The 26,812-nt window shown below is 38.1% G+C and overlaps 1 protein-coding gene across 7 annotated transcripts in view; it reads left to right on the forward strand.

Annotated features, from left to right (window-relative positions):
- LOC144631199 (galanin receptor type 1-like) overlaps positions 1 to 26,812 on the forward strand; it is a 73,559-nt gene that overhangs the window by 22,912 nt on the left and 23,835 nt on the right. For 3 of the 7 annotated variants that reach the window (XM_078489607.1, XM_078489611.1, XM_078489608.1), the window contains 2 exons: positions 14,621 to 14,721; positions 24,104 to 24,388. The gene's annotated coding sequence lies outside the window, so the exon portion shown is untranslated. Of the gene's footprint in view, positions 1 to 14,620; positions 14,722 to 21,664; positions 21,889 to 22,803; positions 22,819 to 23,726; positions 24,389 to 26,812 lie in introns of those variants that run through there. The other 4 variants (XM_078489610.1, XM_078489613.1, XM_078489612.1 and 1 more) reach the window with 4 other exon arrangements.

Consider the following 26,812-nt stretch of genomic DNA (forward strand, 5'->3'; position numbering starts at 1 on the left):
AAAAACTAACTAGCCGCCAAGCAAAGGTCTCTCTAGAGTGCTTTAATAAATAAAAAGCCACTCAGGAGTGCCCAAGGGGCTCAAGCACTAAGGGCTTGGTGGTAACTGTGTATTTGGAGGAATAACAAGCAATTCTTCACGCACGAAGCCGCGCTTTGGACCATCGTGCAAGTAATAAAGAACTGGCTGATTAGGTTTAGTAACAGACCTTTCAATGCTGTAGACTTTTAATGACCAAATCGGATCTGTAGCCCTTTTTACGCCGCCTTCCAGCTCGCCAGGTTGGTAGAGATAGCGCACATTAACGAGAGAGGGGAGTTTTTTTTCTTTCTTGCCAACAGGTCTTGTATATTTTGAGGACGGTTTTGACGAAACAGCCTTTTCTTTGATTGCAGCAGCAGGTTTCTTACCAGTAAGACTGGTTACTTCGTTGTTCAGAGCGGCAACAACTTCGGGTAGCCTTTTTACCCACGCTGTCGACCGCTGGCCAGATGGCAGGTTCATCTCGACACCGTACTGATAACCAAACAGGCGCCCTGCCAGTGTTTGATTAAAACGTTCAACAATAGCTTGATCTCTGTGAATGTTAACACGCCCGCGTCTAATATAGGTTTTGTGATTTTCCATTTCTTTAGTAACAGATCCCATGAATTCGCGACCAGGGTCAACTTGCAGCATCTGTGGCCATTTTAGTGCACTTCGCCTGTAAATTGTCTGAAAACCTTTTGCAACCTCAGTTGAATCTTTGGAGGTCAAAGGCTCGGCCTCTTTGAAACGGCTGGCAACGTCAACAACAGTCAGCGCGTATTTGTAAACTTTTCGCCCTCGCGGCAGTTTGTCGTGTGGCAGAAAAAGAAGGTCCGCCTGGTGGACCGCGTTTGGAGAAGAAACATCGAATTTTGGGCGAGGAACGTATCGTGGTGCCGGAAGGTAGATCTGCCAAAGGGCCTGCTTAACTAGCCACTTTTTTGCGGCATCTTCGGAAACCTTGGCAGCCTCGGCTAATTTTTTTATCGCAGCAATTCCCTTCCAGTAGCCCTGGGGGCTATAGTAGACTTTCGAGATTTTCTTCGAAAAGTTTTGCTCCCAAATCTTTGCATCCATGCGTATACAAGAAAAAAAAGAAACGTTTAAAGAAACCGAAAGGCAGCGTACCCAAGAGCAAGCGCGCCTGCGCCAACAAACATCAGTTCACCTTGTTTCTGCTGCTCGCTTGGCTGATAAAAATCAGAGAACTTGGGTTCTTTCGGAGGAATCATTTGTTTGTCAGGATGTGCCTGGTTGTAGAGTTTGAAAGCGTAGTCAGTGTTTGTGAAGTTCTGTTTGGCCTGCTCTTTTATTTCCGCGTTGGTTTGTATCCAGTCGAGGAGCTTGGTGCGGTCTCGAGAGTATTTAGCGTAAGCTGCCTGGTAAGCCTCTAGAGCTTTGTCGTGCCTTTCTTTTTCTTTCAAAGCGGCGTCATCTCCGCCACCCAAAGCTCGAGCAAGATAGTTGCCGCCAATGAAAGCAGCAGCGTTCAAGATAGCTCCGCCAGCCATAATCGCGACGCTTGCCATTTTGTTATTATACTATTCTAATTTTTTTTTAATTGGTTGGGAGAATTTTCTGGTCCTCGAGATACTGTTTAAGTGCAACGCTGCCAGCCATGACGGCTGTGAACTTTACATAGTTCATAAAACTGCTGCTTGGGTCGGATGTGAAGTTTTCTTTTACAACTTTTTTGGCAGCCCAGCCGATTCCGGCGGCAAGGCCAGTGAGAGTCGCGGCATCCATGAGTGTTTTTACGAGTTTGTTGTCAGACATGGCGGTTCAGTATAAAATAATAAAAAATATTCAATTGAAAAATTTTTTTGTTTATTCTTCACCGTTTTGCGAAGCAAAGTTTGCAACTTCTTCACCAGATTCAACTTCTTTTGTTTTTTTTATACCTCTTTTAAAAATTGTATCCTCATCCTTTTGCACCCGAATAGCGGTTTTAACGCAAGTTTTGGAAAATTCAAACCAAAGTAATGCAATACCAGCCATAGCTGCACCTTTAACAAGGCTGTCAAGAATAAAACCAAGGGACATTGTCGGTATAATAAATGAAAAAGAAATGTTCAAAAGAAATTTTTTAATCCATCGGACGGATTCCTCTTTGTTTGCGAGGTCTAATGGCATTTTGGATTGTCGAAGGCGTGTCTGAAGAACGCGTTGCAACCCTTCCAATACTTTCTGCTGTAACGCGCAAAGCGCGGGGTTCCTCTGGGACCCCTGGTGTGTCATCAGTTATAAGAGTTGGCGGAGCTTTAAATGTTGGACTTCTTTTTTCGTTTATAAAGGCTTTTATGTCTTCGCGTTTCACATAAGTTGTAACGATTGCAACGCCGATACCAAGCAAAGATATCCATTGATTTGTGGTGAGACCGCTTGATTGCGGCTGAGCCTCGGGCGGAGCTGGTTCCGTTACGGCCGGTGGTGTTACATTTCGCTTTGCAGCAGCAGATTTCTTTTCCTTTTCTTTTGCAATTATTGCAGCAGCCTCGACAGCAGCTTTTTTCTGTGCTTCACGAGCCTGTTTTGTTTTTTCAGCTGCAAGCTTGCCAGCAGCAACTCGCTTTGGATTTTTGGCAGGCTTTGTTGCTGGAGTTGTTGAAGTAACTTGTTTCTGTTCTTCTTGAGCGATCGGAGTTGGTTCGAGCTCGGCCATTTATAATAAAAAAAAATAATATTTAAATAGAAAATTGCTCAGCAAGATTTTTTGCTAAGCAATTGCTAAGCATTGTTCAGTAATTACTTAGCATTTTCTTAGCATTGCTCAGAAAAATCTTCAGTAGTGTTTGTGTCCGCATCTTTGGAAGCACCTTTGGTTTCGCACAGCGAAGTGTGCGACTTTGTAGGGACCCCTTGGGTCCCCCCCCGCTTCGTTTAAATCAATGTGCTTTGTTGTGATGAGCGCAGCATTTGCAACGGCAAGAAAGCGGCCGCATTTCAAAGCCAGACCGCCTGCCAAAGTGGACAGCTCTTTGCTGATGATGTAGTCGTTTTTGAGTTCCTTCTGATAATCATTGACGTCCTTGATATTTACGGCCATACCAACGACTTTAGTAACAAGAAAAATAAAGCTGTCAATCAAGCTGTCGGTTGTTTTGGATCCAACGTATGCCTCATATCTCTTTAAGTACTTTTCAACTTCTTTATCTGTCAAGCGCTTCACCTGCTCGTGTGTCAGTTGCACACCGATTGCTTCTTTGGCTTTTCCTGTTGAAACAAGGATTGCAAGCTGTTCACGCAAAGCAGGAATGTCAGGGCCTTGAATGAGTGCCATAGCGCTTTCTGTACTTTCTGGTTCAGCTCCTAGCAGTTCCATTACGGAAGCTAATTCTTGTTCACTTGCAGCGCCCTTGACGCTCTCGGGAGGAGAAGTTGCGAACGGGTCAGCCATTTATTACTCTAAAAAATATGTTCAATAAGAAAATTTTGTGCCGTAAGGGTGGCGATGAGAAATGACAAGATGCGAAAACTTATTTTTTTTTAGCTTTAAAATGATTTCTTTGTAATCCTCATGGGCAAGTTCGCCAGCGTAATCCTCAAAGATTGCCTTCGTGGTCTTGGCAGAGGGGGTGTAAAAGAAAACGATTGCCGCAACATTTTCGCGGAATGAGGATGTTATGCTTGTCAATTTTTGAGTTAACACCCATATGCTCAAGCCTGCGTGGCGAGCAGAGAAAGCAAGATTCACCAACTCCCCTGTTCTTCCTTTTACATCTTTCGAAGCAGCACAGTCGTCGAGGATGATAAGCGTGTTCGTACCCTCAAAAAGAAATCTTGAAAGCCTTAACCAAGATTCCACCTCGTGCTGCTCGCAAATTAAAACAAAAAATCGAAGATCTTCCTCAGCAAAGCGATAATAAGTCTTGTTGTGCGCGAACGTCGGGCAGATGAGCACGATGTAGTCAAACTTGCCTCGGAAAGGGCCACAAAGCTGATTGACCACGTATCTTGTTTTTCCTGAGTTCGTTGGTCCCACAATGAGGGCGTTGAAGGGTATATTGGCAGGATCCATCTTCGTTCGTATATGTACCTAAGGTACACTTTTTCAAAGAAAAAATTATAAAAGCACAGATTCTAACTGCCTGCCAATTATATTCATTTGGGCGTCGCTGATTACGTAAATGTGGCAGTTCAAATTACCTGAGCCGCTTGCTTTCCTCTCTAGCTCAAGCTGGACACCGTCCTTTGTGTTCACAAGGCGCGTGCCGCTTCCGTGCATCGAGTGGTCAGCCATGGAACGCAGATCAATAAGAAGGCCAAACTTGTCTTCTGTGTGAAACTTTTGCAGAGTCATGTGCTGCGTTTTATTTTTTTCTTTCATGTAGAATCTTTTAACTTCTCCCCAAATGTCCATTCCTTCGATGCCGTTGTTGTACAGCATGTTTGGCGAGCCGTTGACAGTGATGCTTACTTTTGTAAGGTCCGGGTTAATGTACTTTTCCGAGCTCCTTGCACCTTTGTTATATTGCTCAATAAATAGGAGCAAGATACCTTTCATGGACCTCCTCTGCGGGTTGACCCTTAGATTAAGACGTGTGTCGGAGCCTTTTGCAAAAGTCACCACTTTAACACGCTGGATGTGGTCGTAAGCGAACTCTTTGCCGCCCGAATAAGCGCTGAACGCTTCATCTGCAATTTCCTTGCTTCTTATCATCTCGTACTCCAGCTGGATGTTTGTCAACTTGTATTTCAGTTTTGTTGTATCTGAGCCTCTGACCACATGTTCGGCTGCCGCGAGCTTCAGTTCGAACACAAGATCGTTGTATAGTGCCTGAGGATAAAATGCCCCATGGTCAGTTAAAATCTGGTGATCCAGGCGGATGCGGTATTTATTTCCATATAGCTCATTCAGCTTTTTTTCTGCTCCGACTCCTGAAGTTTTCTTATCGCCAGCATTTGAGCGAATTTTGTTAAGGTCCTCGCTCTGAATGCCCTCTGGCACCCTGTCGTCGCGCTCCTCCTGCGAAAGGAAAAAATCCTCAAATATTTTGTAGATGCCATAGCCAACCGTGTCCTGCACGACGGTGCCTTCGTACTTTACAACAAAATCGTCGACCAGAGCTCGGCTGACGTTGTCAACCAGAAAGTTGTTGGCATGGCCTCCGCTCAAGTCGATGTTGAAGCGCAGCGCCAGCGAGCCAGGCACAATGACCTCGTTTTCGTTCAGCTTGGGCACTGAAACATACAACGTTTCCTCTGGATTGGCTTCTGTGCGGTCAAAAGTGATTCGTTTTACCGCGCGCTCGGCTTTCAGTGCGCCGAGTATTTTCTCTGTGCGTCCCGGTCGAAGGTTTTCTTGAACAGCAGCCATCTCTCGATTGGTTTTATTGTTAAATTGAAAAGTTTAATTTAAAAATATATATATATATAAATTAAGCGATGGCAACAGGTGGTGGTGATTTTGGATTCGAGGACCCTGATTTGGACCAAGATCTTGACCACAACAGTGATAACGATGATGAAGAGGAACAAGAGGTCGACACAACCCGACCATTTCAGCCCGGGGAGGCATCCACACCCTACCATGGGGGTGAACAACATGAAATGCAAACGATGCAGCACGAACAGAGCGGGCTGCCAGACACATCCTACGAAGAAACACCTTTTTTGGGAAGCTTTATTCATCAAGATGACAAACCGGCAATGATTGACAGAGCTAAAGATTTTATCAAAAGAAAATTCCCCAAAGTGAACTTCGCAAAATTAGGCCCAATAGGTTTTAGCAAAAAGAGTGGCAATGAAACTACAATTGTATCCTTTGGATCAAAAGGTGGCGAGACCGAAATTTTCAAAAAAGACGGAACGGGCCTTCTCAAAAAATTCACAGACAAGTTTAAAGCCCCCCTTGGGCCAGAAGCGGAATCTCTGATTGCTCAAGACAATGAAGAAATAAGAGAAAGGAGACAAAGATTAAGAGAAGCTGAAAGTCAACTACAACAGGCAGAAACAATTGCCATGCAGAAAGAAAAAGCCACCCAAGAAGTAGAAGATCTCAGAATAAGAATCGAGCGAGTTGATGCCAAGATTGAACAACTTGGGTCAAATGTTGAAAATGAATCAGAATTGCGCGAGCTGCAGCAAAGGATAAAAAACTATAAAACGGATTTTGAAAACGCAAAAAAAGAAGTTGCTGCTCTTGAAAAACAAGCAAAGCAAAAGGCAAAAGAACAAACACGAGTCGACCAACTAAGGGCAAGCCTCGCTGCCAAAGAGAGCGAAAGAAACACTTTGCAAGAAAGGCTCAACGACACAAGAGCGTTGGATGATCTTAAAGAGCAAGAAGATGAGCTCAAGCGCCAAAACGAGGAAGACAAAGATGTTATTGAGGATGAGAATGCCTCCCCCACTGACAAACAAGCTGCGGAAGAAAGAGTTGCGGAAAGAACCGAGGAGCTTGGACGCTTGCAAACGCAGATTGCAGAAAGAGAAAGGGCGCTTCCACTTCGTGAGAGGATCAAAGAGATCTTCAAAAAACATGGCGTGACATTAACAGCAATACTTCTGGCTGCTGGTGTCACGATTGGTTCTGTTATTGGAGCCATTACAAACGCGTTGAAGGCCACCGGCAAAGCGTTGGGAAAAGGCCTAAGTGATATTGGCTCAAAGGTAGCATCAGCTCTGCCTGGTCTTATTGGCTCGATTGCGAAATTTCTTTTCAAAACCGCTGGTCAAGTAATTGGATTTCTTGCAGAGCACACCTGGCTGCTTATCCTTGCTGTGGTTGCTTTTCTTGTTGAAAAATACATCAAAAAGAGACGTTAACGCATAAGGGTGTAGAGCAAAGCTGCTGCTCCAACCGCGCCAACAGCAACAGTTGCTTTGTTTATTTCGTGTGAATCATTGGCTACGGCCTTCGTAGCTTTAGCGCTTTGCGCGTTGCTAGCTGGTGTTTCAGCAGCGCTTGCGGCGGGTGCCTGATTTTTTTTTGCTGTGGCGCTCTTGTGTATAGGATTTGAAGGGTGGCTGTTTGGTGGGTTGATTTTTGATTTTCCTCCGGCCATCAGTTTAAGAGCTGCTTTTTTTGTAGCTTTATTAACCTCATCATTCACTCCTAATTTCATCCCAACAACAGCCTGCTTAAGCTGGTTATTGTAGCCAACAACGCTTTCTGTGTTTATCACCATACGAGCGGGCATCAGCCAGGCACCTGGGCAGACTGCAAGGTTAAGCCGAACCTTAGCTTCGTCGATGGCTAGTTGGTATCTTTGGACCGACTTTGCCAGATCAGGTTGCCTTATAGCGTCTTCAACCAACACGAGGAACTCACTTTGCGCTTCCTTTGCACGGCCGCCTGTTCCAAGTATGCTACTTCGAACGTTCACCTGCGAACCGAGAATACAGTAGACAAAAGCCTCTATCGACTGGTTTACTCTCGACAAACCTGCCTGAGTAAGCCCTTCAGTGCCGTTAGGACAAAACCAGTCTGCCTGTGCATATGCAGCGTCGTCTGGCTCGATGTATTGAATCAAGTTACCTTTGCTTGCAGTTCCACCTTCATCCGAAAATTTATCGTAATCGGGGTATTTTGCTCCAGTTTTGTTTGGTCCAATGTTAGTAATCCAGATATAAACGTTACCAAGTCCGTGGTTTGCGCCTGTTGTGAAACGGAAATCGCTTGACGGGTCGACACCGAACTCAGCGCATATTCTTTTGTAAGAAGCCACGTCGTACTTGTTGTCGAACTGGCTAAAAGTGGGGTCGCCTGGCAAGGCGCTTACGCTCTGAATTCCCCCCATCTGAAACAATATTCGCCTTATCGTGAAATAAACGTGAAAAAGATAAAAATTACGCACAATCGGTGGCAAGCTAAGAGCTGAGTGCTCTTCATCGAAAATATCTCGACTTATACCGCAGCCTGTTGTCGCGCACCATACCGCAAAGTTAAGTTGCTGTGGCCAATAGCCCATATTTTGGCTAGCAAGCCACCTTTTTGACTCTTTTCCTGATGTATGCTTCAGTTTTGTTTTTTGAAAAATCTCTCTTAATTTCGTTGTGAAATATTGGTCTGGTGTGACGTAGATGTTGATTTTGCTGTTAAATATTTTTTTCAAACTCGGTGCGGCTTCGTGAAATCCAACCGCGGGAATTGGCAAAGATGAGCCTTTTGCGCCGCTTGGTGACAGCTGTTGTGGAAAACCGCCTGAAATTTGATTCACCCCCAGTGCTTTTTTCATCTCTGGGCTCCAATATTTGCTGTCAGAGCCAAAAACATTTATCAAATGGCCTTGCCCTGCCTTGTAATAAATGTCTGCCGTTGCTGTGTGGTTGTACGCGAACTCAACCTGTGCAACAAATTTTGTTCGGTCAGAGTTTGGATATTTTGCAAGAAAAGGTTTCCATGCATTGTCTTTTGCCGCTTTAGAAATTGTAGTTGCTTCTGGGGTTTTCATCCACTTCATAAAACCTCTTGTTTTTGCATCCATGGTCCTCTTTTATATTAAACATTTTTTATTTTTATTTAATATAAAAATGGTTGTGCTGACTGTTACCACAAAAGAAAATCCGAACACTGTTTATTTTGACCAGCCTATTCCAAAACCAAGCTATATCCGGCTTTTAAGTTGTTCTCTTTACAACAGCTGGAATAGTTTGGAAAAGGATGGAATAGTTTTTTATAAACAAGTGAACAAGGAAGAAAAGGCGCGTTATATACGGCAAGGAAACTTCTCACTCGATGACATTGGGAGTATTTTTGAAAAAGGATTTCCAGAGAAAAACATGTTTTCTGTAACAAAAGGCATTGCAGGCCGTTCATTGATAATAAAAGCAAAAGAGCCCAATTTAAAAACTTTTGGACTGAATGAAAGTCTTATTAAGTTCTTTAATTTGCCTGGGTTTGAGAATTACGCAAGTATTGAAAAGGAATTTTTTGAAACAATTGAGGTAAATAATGTTTCAAATCCTAAAAATTACTTCATCAACTGTGACCTTATCGACAAGCAACAAAGCTTGCTAAATGGTAAGCCATCAAGCCTTTTAGCGTTTTTTGACATACGTGGAAAACCGTATGAAAAAGTTTATTACCAAAATACACATTTTAACGTCTTGCGCGACGTTTCTGCTGAAGAAAATGTATCATCTCTGACTCTTTCGATTAGAGATGAGAATGGAAAGCCATTCGATTTTAACGGCTCAAATCTTACATATGAGTTGGAATTGAATTAAATTAAATACAAAATTAACTTTTATGTATACGAGACCATGTCATCTGCTAATGTTCTCCCGAGTGCCCCTGCTTATGGTGATCGCGAAGAAACACAACTTTATCCAAGCCTCCCAACAAATGCCGAGAATTTTCGGCTGACTGAAATAAGTAAAATTGAAAAAGAAATATCCGCTGAAGCTGAGCATTACAGGCTTGTGTTAAAAAAATATAAAAAAGTCCGGAAAGTTATTCACTATTCCGTGGTCTGTCTTGGCGCCGTGACGGCAGCTCTGTCTTCTGGAGCTGTTGCGACTTCACTTACTGGTGTTGGAATTGTTATCGGCGTTCCTGTTGCAGCAGTAGCAGGTATATCTGGCGCAGCTTCCACTGGCCTGTCAGTTATCAACAAAAAGCTTGAACGTAAAGTTAATAAGCACTCAAGAATCCTCGCTCTGGCTGTTGCAAAACATGACTCGATAAACAGCTCTGTCTCACAAGCTCTGAATGATAATCTTGTTTCTGACAAAGAGTTTCAACTGATCACACGAGAAATGCAGAAATATCGCCAACTTAAAGATACTTTACGCTCAAACTTTGCACAAAAACAAACAAATTCACTCCAGCCAGACATCGGAAAAATTCGGGAAGAAATCAAGAGAGAAGAACGACAAAAGATTGGAAAAAAAACTTCTCGAAAGCGCCACCGACATTTCGAAATAAAATTTCAGTCCAATAAAACATTTTTTCATTTTATAAAAGAATGATTGTCTGCGCTCATCTTGTCGTTTACTTTGTGATTGAATATTTCACCCCAGAGTGGCAAAAAAATATTCGAGTCATCACTAAAGAGGTTGTTGATTGTCTGAACAACATTTGAGGCTGTCGTTCCTTTTTCCACGATCCACGATCCACGATCCTTCTTTTCCAAAAGACCCAAGCCCCCTCGACCTGCACGTCACGCTCTGACTGCGACAAAATAATTTAGCGACCGCCAGCAAAAGATGGGCCGCACGTATTTATTTGTTTTGACCAAAAAAATAGGTGTGAAGCAAGGGGTTATTTCACTTTTATTTATTTTTTTTTCTTGGGAGCCGTGAAACAATATTGTATCTATTAATATAAGCAATCAATAAACATTACAAGTGTGTTAAGTAAAAATAATTTTATTCAGTTGCTAAGTTAAATGTTTCTTGACAACGGCGGACATCTCATGGCCGCGGTAACTAAGGTAAATTGTTCCTTGACAACGGCGGACATCTCATGGCCGCGGTAACAAAGGTAAATTGTTCCTTGACAACGTCAGAATATTTTAAGCTTGTAAACTTGCAAGTTTTTGTCAATTCGGGTTACGCCGTAACCCATTGGCATTCCAATGTGATGACGTTTTTAAGGCCTGTGACTAAGATAATTTTGTCAATTCGGGTTACGCCGTAACCCATTTGGCATGTGATGTTGCCTGTGACTAAGATAATTTTGTCAATTCGGGTTACGCCGTAACCCATTTGGCATGTGATGTTGCCTGTGACTAAGATAATTTTGGTCAAGTTTAGCAAACGCTAAAGTTGTATCATCCCATCGTTAGACATCTACAAATGATTTATGTCGATAAACTGAGTTAAAACTTCTTAATTTTTGATCTAGAAAGGTTTGATAAACGTCTTCAAGCATCCGATATACTTAACCTTGCGATCAAACTTCACGACCAAGCATCTGATTTTTGTCCGTAATTATTGCTTCGGCACGAATAGCTGATATGAAATATTAAAATCGGATCCTCGTTTGTCGTTTCCAAATGATTCATGTCCGTAAGCTGTGTCTTTGCTTCTTTTTCAATGAAGGTTTGATAAACGTCTTTATACATCGGCCATACTTGCTTGTGTAATACAAAAAAGCTTATGTGAATAATATAAAGTTATAATTTTAACTGTGATTGGTCACAAAAGACGTCATTACATCGGGAAATAACCTATTAACTAAAAATAGTAATGACGCCTGGTGAATAAAAATACCGTGATCTTATATTGTTCTTTTATGTGCTAGAAAGTTCTTAGCTCAATATTTCACGGTATATTTACATGTTTGTCAAATTAAATATTGTTGTTGAATAAATCATAGCTCTTACAACACACATACAAAGAGTTTGAGTTGTTTTCCGGCTAAAAATATTCAAAATGAAAAAAAAAAGAATTAGATTACGTCAAGGGGGTTTCCCACGCAATTGGCACAGGGTAAACAATGACTTCCTGTGTTACTCGATAATTTATGCACTCACCAGAGCGTGCAAGTTTTGTTTAGCTTGTCAAAACGTTTGCGACAACACTGCTGTCTAGTTTTTTTAATTTTTCAATCAGCTCGTCTGTTAAAAAGATTGTTATTTGTTTTTCATTTTCTTTAGTTTTTTTGTAGGTTGTAAACGCTTTTCCACGAGATCTTTTCAAGTTTTTCTTTACATTCAAGTTAATTTCTCCAGTTCTCCCTCTTCCCATCTTCGTTTACTCAATAAGAGCATTTGTTCAATTGAAAAATAATTCTGGCGCGCCTGTTCTTTGGGGCTTGGCGGGGGCCACTTGTTTTAGGACAGTCCTCAACAAGTGTTAAAAGGGTGCCTTTGCCTAGATACATGTGCATGGGTTGAAAGGCTGTCATCTAACCCCGACACACTTGCAATATGAGGGTTTTGGACGCAAATCCAAAAAAACAGTGAGGGGCGAGAATGGCGAAGCCGGCAGGCGAGCCAGGCGAAGCCCCGAACGCATTTTTTTGGATTTGCGCCAAAACCCTCATATTGCAAGTGTGTGTTTCCCTTGAAAATCCTGGCAGAAATTTCGCGGTAGATATAAACTCACGGGAAGAATTGTGGTGACAATTTAATCGATTATCTAATTTAACAATTGTGTGACGTGTTGTCAATTTTATAAACAATGTCTCTTCTTCTTCCTTCTTTAAGCCAAATATAAAAAGTTTTTTCTTTGGTAAACAAATGATTTCAAGTTTTTTCAGTTTCCACCAAATTTTGCCCGAAAAGTCGAAGTTAGTCTTTTAAAAAAAGTTTACTTTTTAGCTGCCATTTCCTATATTCGTAATCAGGAATTGCTCGAGGAGAAATTTAGTTTTAGATATGATGTGTTCGTATTATCATATTGAACAAGGACTGCGAGAGGGTCCAATTTTTTTCAGTGGTAATGTTTTGTTCTTTAGTTATATACATGAGTATTTCTGACAGTGTAATAAAAGTATATATATATTGCAGACCGTTATAAGATATTTGCATATATAAGTGCCAAATGCGTTTCCATTAAAGTCGTTAAGCTGTCAATGGCAGGTGTTGTGAGAGGCGGCAACTATCACAAAGAAAACGTAATACACTAAAGATAATTAGAACGTTATTTGACGTATCTTTGAGACAGAAAAAAAAGGAAAGGATGGCAAAAAAAAAGAACAGGAACAACTATAGTAGACGCATTTATAGCTAAGTCTCTTGTTAACGTCCCTGCGCAATCTTACACACATCACCCTACTGATTCAAACTTTCAAAGGGTGGGAAAGAGGGTCCCGGTAACGTTTCACGCAAAAATCGGTTTTTAGCACTTCACGATCTTTCACGTAACACGACGTATGTTGCGGTCACATTTTAAATTAGTTCAAAATTGACAGAAACATGAAAAAAACGCGACATGACTTTTTTATGTCTCGTAAACCGTGATCTGCTAAATAACCGTGGCAAACCTGACATGCCCATCTGTGCTTTAAAGTAATTATTTTTTTAATATAGATAGATTAATTTTAGCCATGCAATAACCTCAATAACTCAGAGATATGTCATGAGTTATAATCCTAGCAAATATAACTCAAAACTTACAGCTTTAGAAATCCTGACATGGAGAATGACAACCTGAGCGGAAGTCATCTTCAGAGTCAAGATGACTTCCCCTCAGGTTGTCGAAACGTCAGTCACCAACAACAGTTCTTCTCGTTCTTCTCAGAACTACTCTCACCCGGACGATCATACTTTACGACCTACTCGGATACTCCTGGGTTCAAACCATTTACTATAATAATAAAACAATTCGAGTCCATGAACGAAGAAATAGAAGAAGAATAACGTTTTATAGGGCTACTGATTTATTATTGTCAACGGCTTTGTAGTAGAAGATGAATAAGTCTTTTCTTAATATTAAGATTGTGTTTTTAATAAGTATAACAGTAAATGAAGACTATTTGAATTTTGTTATCATAACGTCAACTTTCGGAAAAACGTGATCGATAAAATAATTGTTTTCATATAGATCATTTTGTTTCTGTCTTTGTACTTTAGTTATGAATTGCTTCATAGTTAATAAAAAGATCAGGTGTATTCACTTCTCCTAAATATAACCTTAAAGGGACTATGTCAGGGATTTTACCAGATTTTTGAACCGCCAAAATTTATATTTGAATTGTGTCGCATGAAACCTAAAAATAATAGTCCATTTTAATTCAAAAATTGCTATATTAGAGCACTGAAACTGTTAACTAGCATTATTGACTGCGGATGGAAACGGATTTCAATTTGAAAACGTTAGGCAAACGTTTTTAAATTGTTTCCGCGCGTCTTCAAAAAAATCGTTATTTATAGCCGTAGCTTGATTTCTATTCACAAATTAAGGTTATATCTTCCTTTAGATGTTCAAAGATATTGTTTTTTATGTGTTAGATTGTCTACCACTAATTTCAGAACAGTTTAGACCAAAAATCCGCGAAATCTCCGTGACATAGTCCCTTTAAGCTAACGCTTTTTTAATAAGAGGTCAATATGTGTTATTATTTCAATACATGTATCAATAAGTCAGCTCATTTATTTCTTGCTTCAAACCAATTCACTCGCTTTCTGCTAAAAGAACCTGTGGTTTTTCTTAACTTTTTTATCTTCTTATCTTGTACGACTTGCATATTTTTTGTCTAAATCGAAACTCGTACAATCCACTTTAAAACCGCAAACAAGCAATGACCTAAAATAACAAATTAGATAGTTGCAAAGCGCTAATGAATCATTCAATTTCGGCACATACTTTATTTCGCTTCCTTTCTCCACTTAATAAACTAAAAAGGATTTTTGATTTTTCGTAACAAACAATTATTTCACTGCGGGAAAAACTTTTAGTGGTTTGGCCAATTATTTAAAGGTTATACCCTAAAATACCGACATTCAAACACAAATCAAACTTAATTAAGATAACCTTTTAAAATAATTATTAAATTTACTGTGGCATAATCCATCATTTTTAATTGAACTGAAATTAAAATTAGCTAACAATAAAAACTATCATTCGCAGGATTTTCATGGTAATTTTCTAGCATGGCATATTCATGACATTTAATAAAGTTTAAATTAGAACCTAACATATGATAAAATACCGTGATTGCAGGTTAATTGAGGACTCTTGTATTTAAATTCATTTCTAGAAGGCCATAAACAGATCAGAGACGCCGCTTTTGTCGATAGTTCAGTGCATCTAAAACTCAAGTGAAGCTTGGACTTAAAAAAAATACTGAGCAACCTAGAGGTGAGTCGATGTACCGACACAATAAGTTGTAATTATGCCCAAAGCGTCAAATTGTGAGATTGTCTTCCTCGTAATTGTTCCCAATACACGATTCCCACTTATATTTAGTTATTACTTCGATCAAACCACTACGACTAGCTGCGGGCTGTGATTTAAAAGATCGTCGAGTTCAAATTTAAAAGATCGTTGAGTTCAAATTTTTCTAAAAAGTGTTTTTGAGAGCAGTGGCTGTTAAAAGAATTCAGTGAGACGGGGCAATACACGAAATATGTTGGCGCTTGTTTGAGCTGTGAACAAAAAAACATGTAAAGACTTGACATACAATATCAGGAGTGGCTGTTACTTACAACTTACATACAACATACAACTTCTCTAATACGATCATGACCTACTTTTAAGCGGAAAGTTAAGAGAATAAAGAAAACCATTAACTAGGCAAACAGATACTGTCTTGATGCACAACAAAATTATAAGAATTTTAGTAAAAATCATCCGAAACAATTACAAATTTACAGCTTTGGTCTAAAAGAGCTAAAAAATCAAGAACGAAATGTTTTCGATTGTTACTTAGAATAACAAAAAAGTAATCCGATTTAGAAGTAGAAAGACTAGCTATTTGAAAGATTTATCACTTAAGTCTAATAAAACCAGAAATAATCACAAAATACAGCTTTGGACTAAAAGAGCTAATAAACCAAGGGCGTCAACGTTTTCGATAGTTACTAAGAGTAACAAAAACGTAATCCGATTTAGGGGTAGAAAGAATAGCTAATTGAAAGATTTTTTACTTAAATCTAATAAAACCAGCTATATTTCTTTGCATTTCTTTATATAAGCATTTTTTATGGAAGAAATTAAAGTAGAACTTTTCTGATATGTTGCCACTGTACGTGACCTGGCATATACTATCCGAAGGTGTTTTCTTGGAAATTTCACAGACAAAGAGAATAACTGTCTGAGTTAGATTCACTTTTAAGTAACATAACTATAAATAATTGGAAATTAACCATTTTTGTGTTAATAATAGATTAAGTGACTTTCAGTTTCAATACATTTTCCAAGGTTATCGGAACTTGGCTTAATTATAGATTTATCTCAATATTCGTACTAAACACATTCCAGCAACTCATATACTTTTTTTCTTGTACAAAATTAAAGATGACAGTTCTTAGAAAGTTATAGTATTTCGTTAGCTTTCATTGTCCTTACTAGGGTTAGTTTAACTACAAGTTGCAGTTTAAGTTTGTTTAAAATGGAGAAAAAGAGTTAATGACAAATACTGATTATGGAATAAATTTCACAGCTTGACGTTTCCATGACAACTTTAATTTACGGCACGAACAAATTCATTTCCAGTGTTAGTTTTATTGGTTCTTCTTAAATTTTCTATGGTGGCTTGATTTAATTTCGGTAAATTGGAGTACATCACATTACCAATACAAAAAGATTTTAGAGGGACACTGTCACCAGTTTCACTTCAAAAACTCAAGATCCTAAAGACATATGGAAATTGTGAATACTGGTGCAATTTTGTTACAAATCACCATGCAAGTGTACTGAAGCGATAAACAAGTGATATTATTGTGATGCCATCAGGAACTTTATATCTCAACTTGAAAAAGTCAGGCTGATTTTTTCAAGTTTTGTCCTTGTGGACTGGAAAAAGACCTAAAAATCATTATATATGGCTCGCTTCTTCCTTCACCAATAATTTACTTTTATATATCTCCATCTTGATGTACTAGGGGCATTTCGTGTACGAGAAGAGCTATTCGCCAATTTTAGTACTTTTTTTTTTACCGAAAAGCATTAAAATCCCCGTGAAAGTGTCCCTTTTAAGTCGTGAGACTAGAAAACTTCTGAGAGTAAGCTTTTTGTTGCCTTCGTTAATTTTTCTTCTGTGGTTCGATGTGGTTCTAATTGCATACAGTGTATTTGCAAATTTCCATAAGGGTACGCCACGCAATTTAATTTGGGGAACGTCTGCACGATAACAAGTTGCTTGTCTGATTTTAAATTGAAAATAAACTTAAAATTTCAGCAAAACTCGACAGAAATTTTTCAAAAAATTAAAACAAGCGAAGACGGTTAAGATTACACAGTGAATATATGAAAGACATATATGTTAAAAAAAATTTCAGGCTAAAAAAAATGCAATTGCTTAAATTGCTAACACACTGCGAGGATCACATTATTCATTTTACGGTTAAGATAAGATAGAATTGAAAAGGATCCAGAAGTAGATTTGAATTGAGCGATTGAATCAACAGAAAACAAGTTTGCCATTTTACATTGTGAACTGGATTCAGGAAGACTTTTTGCGGTTTATATGCTTGTTTATTATTGAATAATTGAAGGGAAAAAAGCATGGTCTTGTCTGCGCACATACGCCCACTTCTGATTATTTTTTCTCGATGCACTGACTTGCCGCATCGTGTGACTTAACCTGCAATCAGGCGTTCTTCCTCTTTTTTTTTCTCTTTCCTCTCTCCGCGAAAAAAAGAACGCCTGATCACAGGTTTCGTGTGACTGATTTTGCTTTTGCAACTCGTTGGAGAGAAAAGTGGTTAAATATAGAATGACAACTTTTCATCAACACAGACAAAATTAGTAAGAGAACAAAAGCGATACAGAAATAAACACATAATAATATTACGTAAGTGCATTAAGCCACTCAAAATATTCTTAAATATGTTCGGTTAGTTTTTTAGCTATTACCCAGCATGTTGTAGCTCGTTTAAGCAATCTTGTGGAATATTCTGGGGGCTTTTTCACTCTAGGCCTCCATTGAACAGCCCAGGGACTTAACTGAATGAAAAATTGCTGATAAACACGCGATAGTGCTACCCTACGTGGAAAAACATTATTGTACTAAAAGCTTTATGCATGTTGCTTTCAACACGTCTATTCATAACGGATAAAGGCTATCCAGTCTTGTTAATTCAACTGTCTAAAACTAATCCACCACAAAACAAACGCTGTTGTTTTTTTCATTCAGTGAAAATTCTGGGGTTGTTAGGCGCATTTTTTTCGTGTTTTATCAGCGGGGGCGGTACTATTTTATTTTAAATCTAGCTGTTACTTTACCACTAAATTGTTTTTCCTTAAATAAACCCCTAAAGGCTTTTTCATTTATGGTTAAATGATATCTCGTGGCGCAGCATTTCGACGTTTATTTTCTTCAAATTAAGTTCCCTTTGGTGTTGTTTCTAATTTAAAGATTTAGTAATGGAAAACAGATAAGCTATCCCGAAAGAAACACAATCATTTCAACGCCGGCGAATTATAAATAGCACGGAAATTCGCTGAAAGCTGGTATTACTTTTATCTTCATAATAATTAAGTCCATTGCTCAAATACACCGCCCTAATGTGCATTTTACACTGAAATTTTGTGTTGATAAAGTTCTCCAGGCAGGTTCGTCTGTTGGGTATTTTAATCAAGTATAAACACTCTTCTAATTGGCTGCTTTTTAATGGAAGACAAAACACTTTTATACTTATTTTACTTTATCTAAATAAACCGCACAACCCGAGTGCTGACAGGTTTTAAGGTTGCACGCAACTAACAGTTTTTCTCGCTCAACATAGATTAACACAAAGGGAAAAGGGCGAGCACACACTTTTTTAAGAAAGTGTTTTCAGCGATAAAAAGGTAGGTAGCTGAGATAATGAGGAGATCCATTTATCTCGGATAATGTGCAATGTGTAGTGTTTTGCAGACGAAAAAAAAACTGTATTCTAAGACTATATCTAACCCAAATTAATTCACGATGCAAACTCGTGAATTTAATAAAGTGCGTTTATCTTACGAAAAGGAAACAACTATTTGATTGAGAATTTAAAATTTAAAAACAACCATAGAGAACTTAAAAGGAACTGTGTGACGGCTTTTAGCTACATTTAGACATACGAAAATGGCCACTATTCAAATATGAGTAAAATATAAAAATAACCACTTAAAACAGCGAACGTTTATTTCAATAACACAGCAAATACAAAAGAAGGTACGGATAGAGAAATATTCAAGAAGATTAGAATGGATTGCGATATGGGTTTTTGAAATGACTGTTAGGCTGAACAGTTTTCAAAGTTAATTTGGTTTGTTTGTAACTTTTAATTACAACGCCTGGTAGACATATTTGTCTGTAGTGAAGCTATGGTTTTATCATTTAGATCCATAGCAGTAATTTCTTCGCTAACATTAAGCTTCATAGCGAGTATTTGGCGAATCTTAACAAAATAAAATAATCTTAACTGTGACATAGTGTCTTTAAAGTTTGTTTTTAACTGAAGCAAACTTAGAAGCTCTTGAATAGAAAACGTTTTACTCATAGATTCAATAAAATAAATTTCTAAACCATCTGCTACTCTGCATCTGGAATCAAACACACGTATGCTTTAAGGAAGAAATACTATTCGCAAGCTTATTAATAATTCATCAAGTTAAAACAAAGGAAATCACAACCGTGGAGGAGGTTTGGATACCCGTTCTTAATTAGCATAGATTTTTACGATTTTTTCTATCCGTTTCCTCCGTAGTTTTTGTTTCGACTGAGAAGAAATATCAAACACTTAAGACAGTGCTTCATCGGCTTTCCAAACACCTCGAATTCCTTCAAAAATACTCCGCTGCGCGTCGTATTTTCAACTCTTTTCTCGCTGTTTGGATATCCCGATAAAACAGGCTGTCGCTCTATTCCTTTTTTGATATATTACATCTTAAGTCAGGGTCATACACATCCGAGCTAAACATAATGCGTGTTACTTTATAAGTGGTTAATAATGATTTCATATGGTTGTCAGAAATACCAAGTTTAAAATTAGCGCAATATCATTTTCGTTTTACATGTTTAAATCGTATCCATAGTTTGTTTACGTACGCTCAGCGAGCTAATGGATTGGAAATGATGTTCTTTTATTGCGTTTCCGTTATATTCACCTAAATCAAATTTTTAGAAAACAGCGTCTCACATAGAGTCACTACAGGTATACACTTTTACCTGTGTCATAACATATGCCTCCATTAAAGATTAAAAGTTGTTATACAATCGAGTCACAGCCGGACATAACCTGAAATCACGTCGCAAGAGAAAAAAACGCCTGATCGAGGTTAAGCCGGATACTGCTGTGGCCTCCCATGAAATCGAGAAAAGTTTCCGTGACGGCCATTTTGTATAATTTGTTCGCTGTCCGGGACTCATTTGGGAAGACTGGAAACAAACAACAGTTTTTTTGAAAATCATTCCGATGAAAACTGTAACAGCTGAATGTCTAGTTGAATCTTTTATCTGATTGTATAGAAGGTAAATTTCCTCGAGTTAGCAGAAAATTAACACAACGTTCATATACAGTATTTTTTCGTTACCAGTTCTGGAATTGTTCGTGTAAATTGAGTTTATGTCTTGCTGAAGGTTTTATTTGATTATGATTACCAGGAAAGAAGCTTCCATTTCTAATAAGGTCTAACAAGCTCCTTTCCTTTATAGGTGACTTTCAATCCGTACTGCGCAGTCTCGGAGTTTTTTTTCAATCTTTTTTTAAATTCGTTATACGTTACACTTCGTTAGTAGCGTACATGAAGTGTTTGTGTCCGCCATTACGGGTCGTTTCGTTCAGAAATGCTCGTTAAGCTGAAACGTCGGCTTAGAAGAACATGGAGGTTCTTCTACTCGTTATTATTCTTTTGCAAGGATAACTAGCGTTGATAATGAAGAAAAAGGTATTTTAGTTTGTCCTGGAGTTTTTATTTTGGCAAATACCGTAATGATTCATTTAGCGCCCTCCTTCCTATAAGCGCCCCCTTCCGAATAAGCGCCCCCCTTCGTTTTTTTTTTTGTCAATAAGCGCCCCTTTTCCAATAAGCGCCCCCTTTTTTATAAGCGTCCCCTTTTTTACAAGCCCCCCTTTTTTAATAAGCCCCCCTTTTTTGGTTAAATCCCCCTTAGTTTTTTTTGTTTAAAAAATAAAATTTATATTTCTTTTTAGGTATATATTTTTTTTTAAAATTTAAAATTTTTTTTAAAATTATTTTTTTTTTTTTTTTTTTTTTTTTTTTTTTTTTTTTTTTTTTTTTTTTTTTTTTTTTTTTTTTAATTTTTTTTTTTTTTCAAAAAAAAAAAAAAAACCCCCCCCCCCCAAAAAACCCCCTCTCCAATAGGGCCCCCCCCCCGTAAAAAAAAAAAAAAAAACCCCCCGGGCCCAAAAAAAATCACATAAACATTTCTTCCTATGAGGCATATGGAGGTTGCGCTGTTTGGACTGGAAATCATCTTTAACCCTACCCCCTCCCCCTCAAGGAGATCTTGAATCGAAATAGCCCCCTGGGGGCTTAATAGAACATTTTACGGTTATTTGCAAGCCACAGAAGCCTGATTAAAGAAATCAGAAAAAAATAAGAAAATTGATAAGAATTCACTTCATTTCCAAAACAATAAAAAATCGAGGAGGTTGTATTAAGAAAGGTCTAGAAACTAGAAATACAAAACGATTTTTAACTCTTAATGAATACAAAAAAGAAGCAATGTACAAAAGCTCGCCAGGACGACGTCTAAAGCCAAAATTTCACATGGGCTTCGGGTATACAAGCAAGACAAGACAAAAGATTTTTATTTATCCATAGTAAAGCCTAAGGTTTAAAGAAACGCAATACTAAAAGACAAAAATTGGCCCCACCAGTGTGGGCCCGACAGGCGCCAAACGCCACATAAAGGACTGTGATAGGCTGGAAGCGACGCGGTTTCACTGTTTGCCTGGTTTTAGTGACAGTTTAGATGAAAACATTTCTCTTTATTTATGCACAGACTCGGCATGTCGTCTGTAAACTTCATAAAAGACAAGAGAGATTGTGGTTCTTATAGAATGCGAGTTTCGCACACAAAAATAACCGCATCCGCTGGCCATCAACAACAAAGTCCACAAAAATAATTTATACTTAACATCTGCTTCATGCAAACGATGGACGCAAGGTTTTCTCTAGTTTTAGAAACAGCAGTGTATTAGCTTTCGAATACATGGTGGGATTTTCACTTTGGATCGTCATTCAGTTTTAACTCAGCCTAGAAAAGAGAGATTATTGTGGCCGTAAATGCTGAAGAACTCGAGTTACGCGCTTTTCGATGTTTTGACGCCATTCCTATGTTTGCGATGGACGCTGAAATATAATCAGGTATATTGTCACGTAAACTTTAAGATGTAGCCGTGCCAGACAACAAAAAAAGTTAGTGGCAATGACTTTTTAATGTACTTTTCCAAGTTTAGGAGAAATAATAGTATCATGTTTACAATTTTTAGGTGTTATTAGTACAGGCTGTTCAAAAGCCTAGTGGATTCCCCTCATAAACAATATTTTTTGTAATATATTTTTTCTTTTTTGTTAACCTAGCACATATGGTCGACATCTTGTGCTGCGTTAAGACGGAGCATAAAATTCGGACTTCAATTCTTGAAAATCTCTTTTGAAACACTCAAAACATAAGCTTAAACACGTAATTTCAAAATAATTACTGCGATATATTTGATTGGGGTTAAATGCCAATACTTAAATGGAGTAAAATCGGGCTACCCATTGAGTACAAATCCTTTTTTTAATAAGATTCGCGGTTACTCACTTGTGCCAAAGTTCCAGTGTTTCATCCTGAGATGATTGGGACACTGCCAAGGCACCACATGTTTATCCAACAAATCTTTGCCATTGCATTATTCAGAAAGTTTTGTCAGCACTTTTCTCTTTATATTACATATGGTTTATATTTGCGGCATTTAGGTGTCCTGTAGGTATTTATTGGACTGACAGGCCCCTTTTAATTTTAAATCGCGTTTTTGAACAGGAAAACCTTACATCGATTTCTTAGAAATTTCATAATCTGACAGAATAATCTTTATAGAATAATGCAATTTATAAATATTGTAGCAGTTGAACTTGATTTGTTTTAGTTCTAAGTGGTTCAGTTCCCTGTACCCTTGTTTTTTTTTAAATAAAATGCGATTATTTTTCATTTGCCACGGTGAATATCTTACAAGGTGCCAAATAGTTAAGGTTTTCTCACAACAAGTTACTTGATAATCCAAACCGTAGATTTCCCAAACGAGTGACTTCGTAAGTTTGCTCTTAAATTTTTTTTCTCTGTCTGTCTCAACTGTCTTTCAAATTCAGCTTACAAAATATTTCTCGATTTTTGCTGCCGGCGTCCCGTGCGTTGGCGGTCGACGGGGACGGAGCGCGCGCGGGGTGCGGCGAGGCGGCGACTGCCCCGGAGGACAGGGAGAGCGGGAGATGGAGGGACGGAACCGCAAACTGAACAAGTTGTCTGTCTGTAGTGTGAAAAAAAAAGCTGCCTGCCAATTTTGTGGTTAGCACAATGGCAGAGCCAAGGCCAAGACCACCGTCTTCTTTTTGACATTAGTCGCATTTGGTATAAATAATATTTACTTATTGACATTTGGTAAAAACAATATTTACTATTTTGACTTGTCATGTTTTTTTTACCATTTATCACACTATATATGCCTGTATTTTTCCTATTCCTATTCCCATTTCAATTTGTTTAGACCATCTTCTAGGCTTTTGACAGAAAGTTACATTTGATAATAATAATATTACCATTTTGATATTTATTTTTACTATTGATCACCCTGTTTTTATCCTTATGTCCGACGCAAATTTGACTTCCATAGAAACGTTTTATTTTCAGACGTCAGTTTTTGTTTACAGAAAGGAAAGTCTATGTCATAGTTTATGTATTTTATTTCCTATTCCTATTTCAATTTGTCAAGAGCAACATATATGACATAAGTAGGTATCGTGATGCACTATTTAACAGGTATTTTTGAGATGGTCAATTTCCTGTGTTGCGCATTCTGGGTATCACTTTGTAATTTGCACAAATTTTTGAAGTGCTGTGCGTAATTGTGCATGTTTTTTCGCTGCAATATAAACGTGCTTTGGCCGAAAAATTAGTGAAAATTAGGGAAAATTAGTTAGGTCTAGTTAAAACAAATTGAAAATAATTAACGAACACAGTAGGGGGGCGCATTTGAACTGTTGAAACTCGAGTTTTCTTTATTTGGCATTTAATAACTAGAATTTATTTCGTGACAGTAACTTAGACGGCCGAGAGGGGCAAAGTTTTTTTAAGTGTCGTACCGGGCAGAGTTTCTTTCCTCCTTGCAACCATAAGTTTAAGTAGTTTTGTAAAAAAATATTCTTTTTAACTAAGCTTGCTGTGGACCGTACAGTGAAATATCGGACCTCTTGGTCTTTTCTGTACGTGTTTCGCTCCCGGTTTCGCTGCGTTAGATCCGTACTGTCAAGATCTGGAGCAGATATTTGTTCAGTACAGCCTTCGTGTTTGGTTAATAAGATACTTATCTGACACTTACAGACACCAACTCAAGAATTGACAACCAAACTGTAGCGTCGTGACACCTTGTGACAGCTTACATACAGTGGAAGAAACTGCTGCCCGCGCTACCCGTTTATAAAGCTCTCCCGATGAGACGTTGATTGACAGGCTCAAGTGTTCTCGATGCCTAATTGGTGGATTAAAGAACCAATCAAATCCACAAAGGACTCCTGGTGATACCACAAGTACTGTCAGCCAAGCCGCGAAAGGAAACAGTAATTTGTTGAACGAGTTGTAGAGTGGGCACAGTTGGTGAATTATTCGGTGAGTTAATTCTGATTTTATTTTAGTCCTGTCGATAGCTCCAAATTTTAAACTCACTGGGTTGATTTATACACAAATCTGTAGAATGGTAGAGCTTTTTTTTAAAAAAAAAAAAAACCTGTTGTTTTGTTATGAGCTCCGCACTTAAAATGTTTCCTCAGTTGCCAAATTTCTTAACACACTGATTTATTTGACGTGTTCCTGTTCAGTAGACCTAGTTCAATTTTCAAAGTAGATGTTATTACCTTCCAAAATGCATTTAAGTCAAAGGATTTGCTTAGAGACTTTAACTTTAATGCCACGACGGTAAAATGTGTCCCGCTGAGCCGTTTTATTGGTTTTTTCTTATCAGAAAAATGATACATTTTCGTTAAGTCTGAATACTTTAATTTCGCAAATAAATATCTATTTGCCAGTGGATAAGAAAATAAAAAGACTCTGTTTTATCTCGTTTTGAAATTTCCAAGTAAAAAATAATAAAATCGTATATTTTTGTCAGTGCTTATTCAATGTGTGTTTTATATAAGTGATATTTTCTGCCATGTTCAAAGCGTGCGACAAAAGTCTCCAGTAGGCACGCTTGAAATATTAATTATTTTATGAATGATTATCTCAATTTGCACTTACACAATGTCTAAATAATCCAATTTTGTTTGAGAGCAAGGAAATTGACTGTTAAAAAAGTAAAAGTAATGTAGTCTGCTACAACGATTCTAACAAGGTTTTTTTTTTATTTTGTTAATTTTAAGTGAGTCGTATTTTAGCTAATTGGTATGATTTGCACATTTAGTAATTATTGCTTTATACAACTTAACACGCCGATGCGGTTTCAATTTGTTTTACAATTTACCACTTTGCATTTAATTAGGATAAACCTTTCCAAGAGTGGCCAAGTTCCAAGTAAAAAAAAAATCCAAATTTTATTTTAACAAATTTACTTCCTGCTGAAAAACTTTTACTTGGATGGCCGCACACTAGGGTTTAAAAGTTAAAACCTAGGGACACAATAATTTATTTAAAGCCTTCCTCTTTTGTTGTGGAAGGGAGAAGATAAACTTACGAAATTTTACCAGTGAAATTTCCGACAGTGGTTCGGCGTGTTACAACTTACCAGAGGACAGAATAAGTACAAAAAAAATTCCCTTCGCAATTAAAAATAGCTTTATTCCTCCAAAAGGCGGTTTCACCCAAATCCGCCGATTTCTGGCAAGAATATTTTTTCGGCGGCTGGACCGTTGACAATTTAAAGCAATGAGTTTACAGCTGAAGAATTGTTTCGCTTTCCGATTTGCCACATGTTTAATTATTTATGGAAGTTTTATTGCAATTGTGAAGCTCAACAAGACCTTTGTTTACATTCGAATCAGTGATATGTACAGCCAGAAGATGCTGAAATTAATTAAACGTTCGGTTATCAGTTGTTTACAACACTCTGGAGACCTTTGAGCTACAGGGGAAATAATCTTTGGTTTGCTTTTGAATGAAAAAAAGAATTTTAACGGACACCTTTAAAAAGAACTTTAAAGACCTTTCGTGAAATAACAAGCGTGCAAGTTTGTTTACAGTAGAAGGTACAAAACTGTATTTCATGTTCGGGCGTTGACATTTATTGCTGTTTAGTGATACGATCAGTGTCAAGCGATATTGATATTTCAAATAAATAACAAAAGTTTTTTGAACATGTTTACAATATAGGTTCACATGTTTTGACAGCATATTGGAAGTATATACACACAGATGAAAGAAACATTAATTTCTCTTGCAAAAAATACCTTTTATTTCCGGTATAACAAGAATTCAGAAGACATAAGTGTTTATTTCCAACTCCACCTAGCTAGAAGGGTACATGTAGTAGAAATATATCCGTGGACTTTGAACCTTCAACGCCCACAGTGAAAATTCACGCCGAGTTTTGTCGTGATGTTGATGCGTTTTCTGATGGAATATTCTTTGCACACCATCACGTAAACCATCGCGTGGGACAGTCCCTCACGCGATCGTTAACGCCTGTAGGAGGCTGGTTACTAGGGTAACATCGATCATAAGTTCCGTTGGAAACGAATAGGCCGTCGCACACGGCAAACGGCCCAGTCCCAATTTAAGATGAAATCCACCAGGACTTCAAGCAGTTATTGGACAGCAGTTATTATTATGTACCAAAATTATTTACACCTTACTGCAAGCTTTTGTGTTACTGCTTCAAATACCTTATTAAAAGAAATCGTTTTTAACAACACCAAACACCGAAAACCAATTTCGAGTTTCCACTGAATTGCTAAAAAGACGCGAGCTTTTGCCTATAGCTTATGAACTTTTTAAAAATATCAAAATAAATATTGTCTAACGACACCAAACATCGAAAATAAATTTCGAAGTTTCACTGAATTCCACTAAATCGCTTTAAGACGATTTTACAAAATCTCT

This window comes from Oculina patagonica, chromosome 11 (assembly GCF_052425735.1).
Source record: "Oculina patagonica isolate OP01 chromosome 11, crgOcupat, whole genome shotgun sequence".
NCBI classification, from domain to species: domain Eukaryota; kingdom Metazoa; phylum Cnidaria; class Anthozoa; order Scleractinia; family Oculinidae; genus Oculina; species Oculina patagonica.